Source organism: Chlorocebus sabaeus, chromosome 11, assembly GCF_047675955.1.
Source record: "Chlorocebus sabaeus isolate Y175 chromosome 11, mChlSab1.0.hap1, whole genome shotgun sequence".
NCBI classification, from domain to species: domain Eukaryota; kingdom Metazoa; phylum Chordata; class Mammalia; order Primates; family Cercopithecidae; genus Chlorocebus; species Chlorocebus sabaeus.
In genome coordinates, this window is record NC_132914.1 from 92,769,571 (window position 1) to 92,777,835 (window position 8,265).

General features: G+C 42.7%; 1 pseudogene; it reads right to left on the reverse strand.

Moving 5' to 3' along the window:
• Positions 1 to 7,858: 7,858 nt before the first annotated feature.
• On the reverse strand, positions 7,859 to 7,956 carry LOC119623990 (U6 spliceosomal RNA; annotated as a pseudogene).
• Positions 7,957 to 8,265: the final 309 nt, after the last annotated feature.

Consider the following 8,265-nt stretch of genomic DNA (forward strand, 5'->3'; position numbering starts at 1 on the left):
TCGGACTCCTGGCCACAAGTGTTCCACCCACCTCGGCCTCCCAAAGTGCTGGGATTACAGGCATGAGCCACTGCACCTGGCCTGTATATCTCTTTATAGGTTTGAAAGTTGCCCTCATGAATATCATTTCACCAAACGCTAATGCTAATGCCATGTGGCATTTATTGTGTTATCTCCATTTTATGGCATATTATTTGTAACATCCTAAAAATATGCATGTATAACTATTACTCAGATATAGTGATAAAGGCTGCGCTTTTTACAATAATAATAGTAACAGATACTATTTATTAATTGCCTCCATCTTCTTTTCTTTTTGTCGTTGTTTGTTTTTTGAGACAAGGTCTCACTGTCACCCAGGTTGGAGTGCAGTGGTGTGATCTCAGATCACTGTAGCCTTGACCTCCTGGGCTCAAGTGATCCTCCCAAATAGTTGGGACCACAGGCTGGTACCATCGTGCCTGGCTATTTTTTTTAATTTTTAATTTTTATTTTTGGTAGAGACAAGGTCTCACTATGTTGCCCAGGCTGCTCTTAAACTCCTCGGCTCAAGCAATCCCTCCTCTTTGGCTACCCAAAGTGCTAGAATTACAGGCATGAGCCACTGTGTGTCTGGCCAATTGCCTTACTTTTATCATATGTAAAATGGGGCTAATAAGTATACCTCCTTCAGAGGGTTTTAAGGTTAAGAAATTTAATGTGCACTTTTAAAAATAATATTTATATGCCAGCTAATTTTTCAGATAGAGTGCTCCAGTTCAAAACCAGACTTAACAATCTTTTAACAAGAGAAAATCACCAATGAAGGACTTGAAGAAGAATGAAGACTGGCCCAGTCTTAAAGTATTCTCACTTCTCTAGATTTAGCACATATAGAGGAATGATTCATTCATTCCACGAATATTCATCAGGCGCAGTTCTAGCTTCTGCAGAGACAGAGTGAAGAGGGCAGATCTCTGCCTACATGGACCAGTTAGGGAAAAACAGGAAGAAAAGCATGGAGGGAGAGAGAAGGAAAAGAAAAGGAAGGAAAATAAAAAATTACAGATAGTGATAACTGCAATGATGAAAATAAAACAGGTCACTGTATTAGAGTGACGGGGCTATGAATGTCTGGCTTCTTTGGACTGGGAGTCAGGGACACCCTCTCTGAGGAGGCCACGTTTGAGCTGAGACCCAAATGATGATGATGAGGAGGAGCCGACGATAAAATAGTGGAAAACATCCAAAGCAGAGTGCACAGTAAATGTAAAGAACGTGAAGCAGGCCGGGCACGGTGGCTCACACCTACAATCCCAGCACTTTGGGAGGCCGAGGCAGGAGGATCACTTGAGCCCAGGAGTTTGAAACCAACTTGGGTAACATAGTGAGACCCTGTCTCTATTATTAAAAGAAGGAGGAGGAGGAGGAAGGAAGAAGGAAGAAGAATCTGAAGCAGCAATGAGCTTGGTTGGTAAAAAATAAATAAATAAATAAAAATAAAACAATAAAACAAACAAAAATAAAAACAGAGAGGCCAGAACAGTTGGGGAGCAGGGAGTGGAAGGGAAAACTGCTTGCAAGGAAGTCAGAAGGCAGGCAAGGGGAGGAAATCTCAGAAGGGCTTGCAGGTCAAGGTAAGAAGTATGGATTTTATTCTCAGTGCAATGGCAACAGCAGGACAATCAGTACAAGAAATGGGGTGTCTCCAAGCAGAGCGGGCAGAAGCAATGCTCAAGATCTAAGGAGGGCATCAAATGAGAAACACGGCATCCAGCACGCCCCTGGAGTTCTAGGATACACAGACCTGCTTACTGCTCATGTAAGCTGACCCCATAGATTGAGGGCCAATGATAAGCCAAGCAATGTAAACGCAAAATGATCGAGTTATGCTGAATTGTTGTTTAAAAAGAAATTGGGCGCTGGGCACGGCGGCTCACGCCTGTAATCCCAGCACTTTGGGAGGCTGAGTCAGGCAGATCACTTGAGGTCAGGAGTTTGAGACCAGCCTGGTCAACATGGCAATACCCTGTCTCTACTAAAAATACAAAACTTCGCTGGGTGTGGTGGCAAGTGCCTGTAATCCCAGCTACTGGGGAGGCCGAGGCAGGAGAATCGCTTGAACCCAGGAAGTGGAGGTTGCAGTGAGCTGAGATCATGCCATTGTACTCCAGCCTCGATGACAGAGTGTGACTCGGTCTCAAAAAAAAAAAAAAAAAAGAACAAGAAAAAGAAAGTAAGAAATGAGATAGTGGACTTTTAAAAATGGAAGCAGGCCAGGAGTGTGGCTCTGCCTATAATCCCAGCACTTTGGGAGGCCAAGGCCGGTGGATCATCTGAGGTCAGGAGTCAGAGACCAGCCTGGCCAACATGGCGAAAACCTGTCTTTACTAAAAATATAAAAATTATCCCGGCGTGGTGGTGGGTGTCTGTAATCCCAGCTACTCAGGAGGTTGAGGCAGGAGAATCGCTTGAACCTGGGGGCAGAAGTTGCAGTGAGCTGAGATGGTGCCACTTCAGTCCAGCCTGGGCAAACGAGGAAGACTCCATCTCAAAAAATAAAAATAAAAACAAAAACAGAAAAACAGAAGCAAATTGCAGTGGTTTTCATTTTTAATTTTTTAAAATAGTGATGGGGTCTTGCTATGTTACTCAGGCTGGTCTCAAGCCATGCTACTGCCTTAGCTTCCCGAAGCACTGGGAATTCAGGTTCGAGCCACCACGCTCATCGTCGCAGTGATTTTGAGGAAAGGTATGGCAGGTTCCAAAAAACCCAAATACAGATTAGTGTAAAGCAGGTTTGTCAACTCTGGCACTATTGACATTTTGGACCACACAGGTCTCTAGTGTGGGGTGCTGACCTGTGCACTGTAGGATGTGGAGCAGCATCCCTGGTCTCTGCCTATGATGACAATAACCAGCAGTTGTGACTACCAAAAATGTCTGCGGGCATTGCCAAATGTCCCTTGTAGGACAAAATTGCCCCTGTTGGACAATTCACTGATACAACTGACAACATTTAACCTTTTTTTTTTTTTTTAGATGGAGTCTGGCTCTGTCACCTAGGCTGGAGTGCAGTGGCACAATCTCTGCTCACTGCAAGCTCCGCCTCCTCGGTTCACGCCATTCTCCTGCCTCAGCCTCCTGAGTAGCTCGGACTACAAGCACCTGCCACCAGGCCTGGCTAAGTTTTTGTATTTTTAGTAGAGATTGGGTTTCACCGTGTTAGTCAGGATGGTCTCGATCTCCTGACCTCGTGATCCACCCCCCTCAGCCTCCCAAAGTGCTGAGATTACAGGCATGAGCCACTGCGCCCAGCCCCATTTAATCTGCTATACTTTTGTGATATATGTTCTAAGACAGGTTTGAGTATTTTAGTTTTCCCTTCACAAGTAAAGAAATTGTACGAGTGAGTGCAAAAGTAATTGCGGTTTTGGCATTGTTGGAATTTGCCATTTGAAATTGGAATACATTATTAAATAAAAGTGGTTATGTTATACATCATTTTAATGAGTATTTCTTGCTCTTTTTTTTTCTTTTTTTGCTAATGACTTATTACTTGCCATTTATTTTGTGTTTATTTTAGACTATGGAAATGAAGTTATGCAAAAAGCAAATCTGAGCGATTTTCGTATTCACGTTCAAAATGGGTTATAAAGCAGCAGAGACAACTCGAAATAGCAATAATGCATTTAGCCCAGGAATGCTAATGAATATATAGTGCCATGAAGGTTCAAGAGGTTTTGCAAAGGAGAAAAGAGCCTTGAAGATGAGGAGTGTAGTGGCCAGCTGTTGGAAGTTGACAATGACCAACTGAGAACAATCATTGAAGCTGGCCCTCTTGCAAGTACACAAGAAATTGCCAAAGAACTCAGTGTCTACGATTCTATGGTTGTTCAGCATTTGAAGCAGATTGGAAAGGTAAAAAGCTTGATGAGTAGGTGTCTCATGAGCTGAGTGAAAATTTAAAAATCATCTTTTTGAAACATCACCTTCTCTTATTCTACACAACAACAACAAACCTTTTCTAGATCGGATTGTGATGTGTGATGAAAAGTGGATTGTATACAGCAACCAGCGATGACCATCTCAGTGGTTAGACCACGAAGAAGCTGCAAAGTACTTCCCAAAGCCAAATTTGCACCGAGAAAAGATCATGGTCACTGTTTGGTGGTCTGCTGCTGGTCTGATCCACTACAGCTTTCTGAATCCTGGCGAAATTGTTACATCTGAGAAGTATTCTCAGCAAAGCCATGAGACGCACAGAAAACTGCAGCACCTGCAGCTGGTATTGGTCAACTGAAAGGGCCCAATTCTTCTTCACGACAGCACCCGACCACATGTTGCACAACCAATGCTTCAAAAGTTGAATGAATTGGGCTAGACATTGTGCCTCATCCGCCATATTCGCCTGACCTCTAGCCAACCGACTTCTTCAAGCATCTCGATAACGTTTTGCAGGGAAAATGCTTTCACAACCAGCAGGATGCAGAAAATGCTTTCCAAGAGTTCATCAAATCCCAAAGCAAGGATTTTTACGCTACAGGTTTTAACAAACCTATTTCTTGTTGGCAAAAATGTGTTAAATTGTAATGGTTCCTATTTTGATTAACAAAGATGTGTGTGAGCCTAGTTATAATGATTTAAAATTCATGGTCAGAAACCGCAGTTACTTTTGCGCCAACCTAATAGTAACTAGAGGGTTAAAAAATGTGAAACTCTTTATTTCATTCATTTTTGTGGGCTTGACACAATTCTATGGTGGTTAATAAAGAATCTTTATTAAGAGCATTCTATATGCCAAGCACTGTTTTTGGGGACTGGGGATAGAGAAGTGGTCAAGTACATTAAAAATGTATATATACTGCCCTTGTGAAACTTATACTCTCATAAGAGGAGAGAGGGTGAACAAATAAATAGGTATATCACTTAGAATACTAGAAAGTGATAAGTGCAATAGAAAAATTAAGTTAGGAATAGAGATGGGAGTGCCACATGGAGCAGGACAGAAATCTAAAATAGAGGCCGGATGCAGTGGCTCACGCCTATAATCCCAGCACTTTGGGAGGCTGAGGTGGGCAGATCACTTGAGGTCAGGAGTTCAAGACCAGCCTGGCCAACATGGTGAAACCCCATCTCTACTAAAAATACAAAAAATTAGCCAGGCGTGGTGGTGTGCACCTGTAGTCCCAGCTACTCGGGAGGTTGAGGCAGGAGAATTCCTTAAACCTAGGAGGTGGAGGCTACAGTGAGCCAAGATTGCGCCACTGCACTCCAGCTGGGGCAACAGAAAAAGACTCTGTCTCAAAAAAAAAAAAAAAAAAAAACAAAGAAAAGAAATCTAAAATAGAGTCGTACTGCAATGGTAATATTTAAGAAACAAACTAAATGGAATAGGGAGAAAGTTGTGCAGAAAGCAGAAGGAACATTAGTGCAAACTCCCTGAGGCACGAGAAGTGCTGGGTTTGTTGCAAAATAGCTGGCAAACCAGGATGACTGGTTAATATGAATAATTATGTTTAAATTAACCACTGGCCTGACTTAAATAAAGCCCTCTGAATGACATCATGGTCAAATCTGAAATGGCAACCCCTCGGTATAGTTTTTCCGGGGATGAGGGAACGGGAAACTATTGGTCTTGAGCATCTTACAAGCCTCCGAAGATGTAAAGGAACACCAACAATTAAAGAGTAATTCCAAATGTTTTACCTATACACGGCTAGTGGGGTGCATTTTGGGTGGGATAACTTTCTTCACAGGTTATCTTTTCCCATCTTTCTGTTCAGGTTTTAACTAAAATAAAACAAAATGTTCTGAGTAAAATATAGAGGAAAACACTGGTCAAAAGCAAATTGATTTTTAAAAAGTAAATTATAATTTGATGAGAAGGAGCAGTATTATTACCTGATCAAAGAAATAGATGGGCCCAGCGTCCAAGGGCTTGGCTTGGCTTTGGTAAATTCCTTCGTTCTGCCTTGAGACCTGAGACAGAGCAACTGAAAATCTGAAGACAAATGAGCATGTTCACAGATGATATTTCAAAGTACTTGATGGTTTGAAAGTTTAACTCTTTTCTTCTTCTTTTTTTTTAATAGAGATGAGGTCTCAGCCAGGTGCCAAGGCTCATGCCTATAATCTCAGCACTTTGGGCGGCTGAGGCAGGCTGATTGCTTGACACCAGGAGTTCAAGACCAGCCTGGGCAACACAGTGAGACCTATGTCTTCCCAAAAAATACAAAAATTAGCCAGGCGTGGTGGCGCACACCTGTATTCCCAGCTACTCATGAGGCTGAGACAGAGGATCAATTGAGCCTGGGAGGTTGTCAAGGCTTCAGTGAGCTGTGATTGTGCCACTGCACTCCACCCTGGGTGACAGAGTGAGACCTTGTCTCAAAAAAAAAAAAAAAAAAAATTGAGGTCTCACTATGTTGCCCAGGCTGATCTCAAATTCCTGGCCTCAAACAATCCTCCCACCTCAGCCTCCCAAGCACTGGGATTACAGGCATGAGCCAACATGTCCAGCCAAATGTTTTATTTTCATTGAAGTATAAAAACATTGGGGGGAGAGGGATGCCACTGTTCCTTTATCTCCATCTTTATTTCATATGCTATTGACTTGCCATAGAAACAATCAGAACTGAAAGCTATTGGCAAACAAAGCAATAATGGCATATTAATAGAGACTGTCTCATCCTCAGCACTACTGCCATTTGGACCAGATAATTCTCTGTGGATAATTCTCTGCCTTGTGCATTGTAGAAGCCAGATGCCATAACATAATCTCTCAACCCGTTGTGACAATAAAAAATGTCTCCTGACATTGCTGATGGTTCCCTGGGGGTCAAAATCGCCCCTGGTTGAGAACACTGCGCAATGGCTAAAAAACAAAAAACAAAAGAAAAGGTTTGTTAAAAGAGGAACTGGTATCTGTGAGGATGGGTGGCACTGATGATGGCGGGGTCATTAAAGCAGTGACATTCAAAATGTGGTCCCTGGACCAGCAGCATCAGCATCACCTGGGACCTTGTTAGAGATGCAAATCCTCAGGCTTTACCCAGACCTAATGTTAGAATCTCTGCAGGTGGCACCCGGAATCTATGTGTGGGCAAGCCCTCGGCGGGATTCTGAGAACACTCAAGCTTGCAAAGTCCTAACCAAAGGGCCACATTTTACTAAGCACTTCATAGCCATTAGCATAGTTATAATGAAAAAGACAATAAAAAGGGACACATTTTACTAAGCAGGGTGTGAAAAGCACATGACTGTGATTGGAGAGGAACTCTGGGGCTGGCTAAACCAGAGCTAAATGGCCTCAGGGATCTGCAGTGACCACACAGTGGAGGATGGGGCAGCAGCAACAATATGAGGACTGGGACACATGGTGAACTGAGGCTTATTAACTATTGTGATTATTGGCCGGGTGCGGTGGCTCATGCCTGTAATCCTAGCACTTTGGGAGGCTGAGGTGGGCAGATTGCCTGAGCTCAGGGGTTCGAGACCAGCCTGGACAACATGGCGAAACCCCATCTCTACTAAAAATACAAAAAATTAACCAGGTATGGTGGTGTGTGCCTGTAAGCTATTCAGGAAACTGAGGTATGAAAATCGCTTGAACCTGGGAGGTGGAGGTTGTGGTGAGCCGAGATCGCACCACTGCACTCCAGCCTAGGCGATAGAGCAAGAATCTGTCTCAAAAATAAAAACAAAAAACAAAACAAATGAAAAGTAATTATTTGATTATTAATAATCATTTCCTGTGAATATACCAAAAAAGTTTAAAAAAAGAAAAAAAAAAAGAAAATTTTAAGACTCAGACTAAACTAGCCCTTCCTTAAAGAGGAGTAGGAGAACACCTTTATTTTTTCTTTTATTTATTTATTTTTTAATGGAATGCTTCATGAATTTGTGTGTCATCCTTGTGCAGGGCCCATGCTAATCACTGAATCATTCCAACTTTAGCATATGTGCTCATTGTACAGACAGAATCTCTATTTGTTCCCCAGGCTAGTCTCAAAATCTTGGCCTGAAGCTATCCTCCTGCCTTGGCCTCCCAAGATGCTGTGATTACAGGCATGAGCCACCATGCCTGGCCTGGGAAGAGCTTTAAAATGAAATTGAAGGGACACCTAAAGCTTCTGTTTATCTAAATTTTTCTACCTCTAGAGAGGGAAAAATAAATAAAATAAATTTCTCAGCCAGGCACTATGGCTCACACCTGTAATCCCAACATTTTGGAAGGCCAAGCAGGGGCAAATCACTTGAGTTCAGGAGTTGAAAACCAGCCTG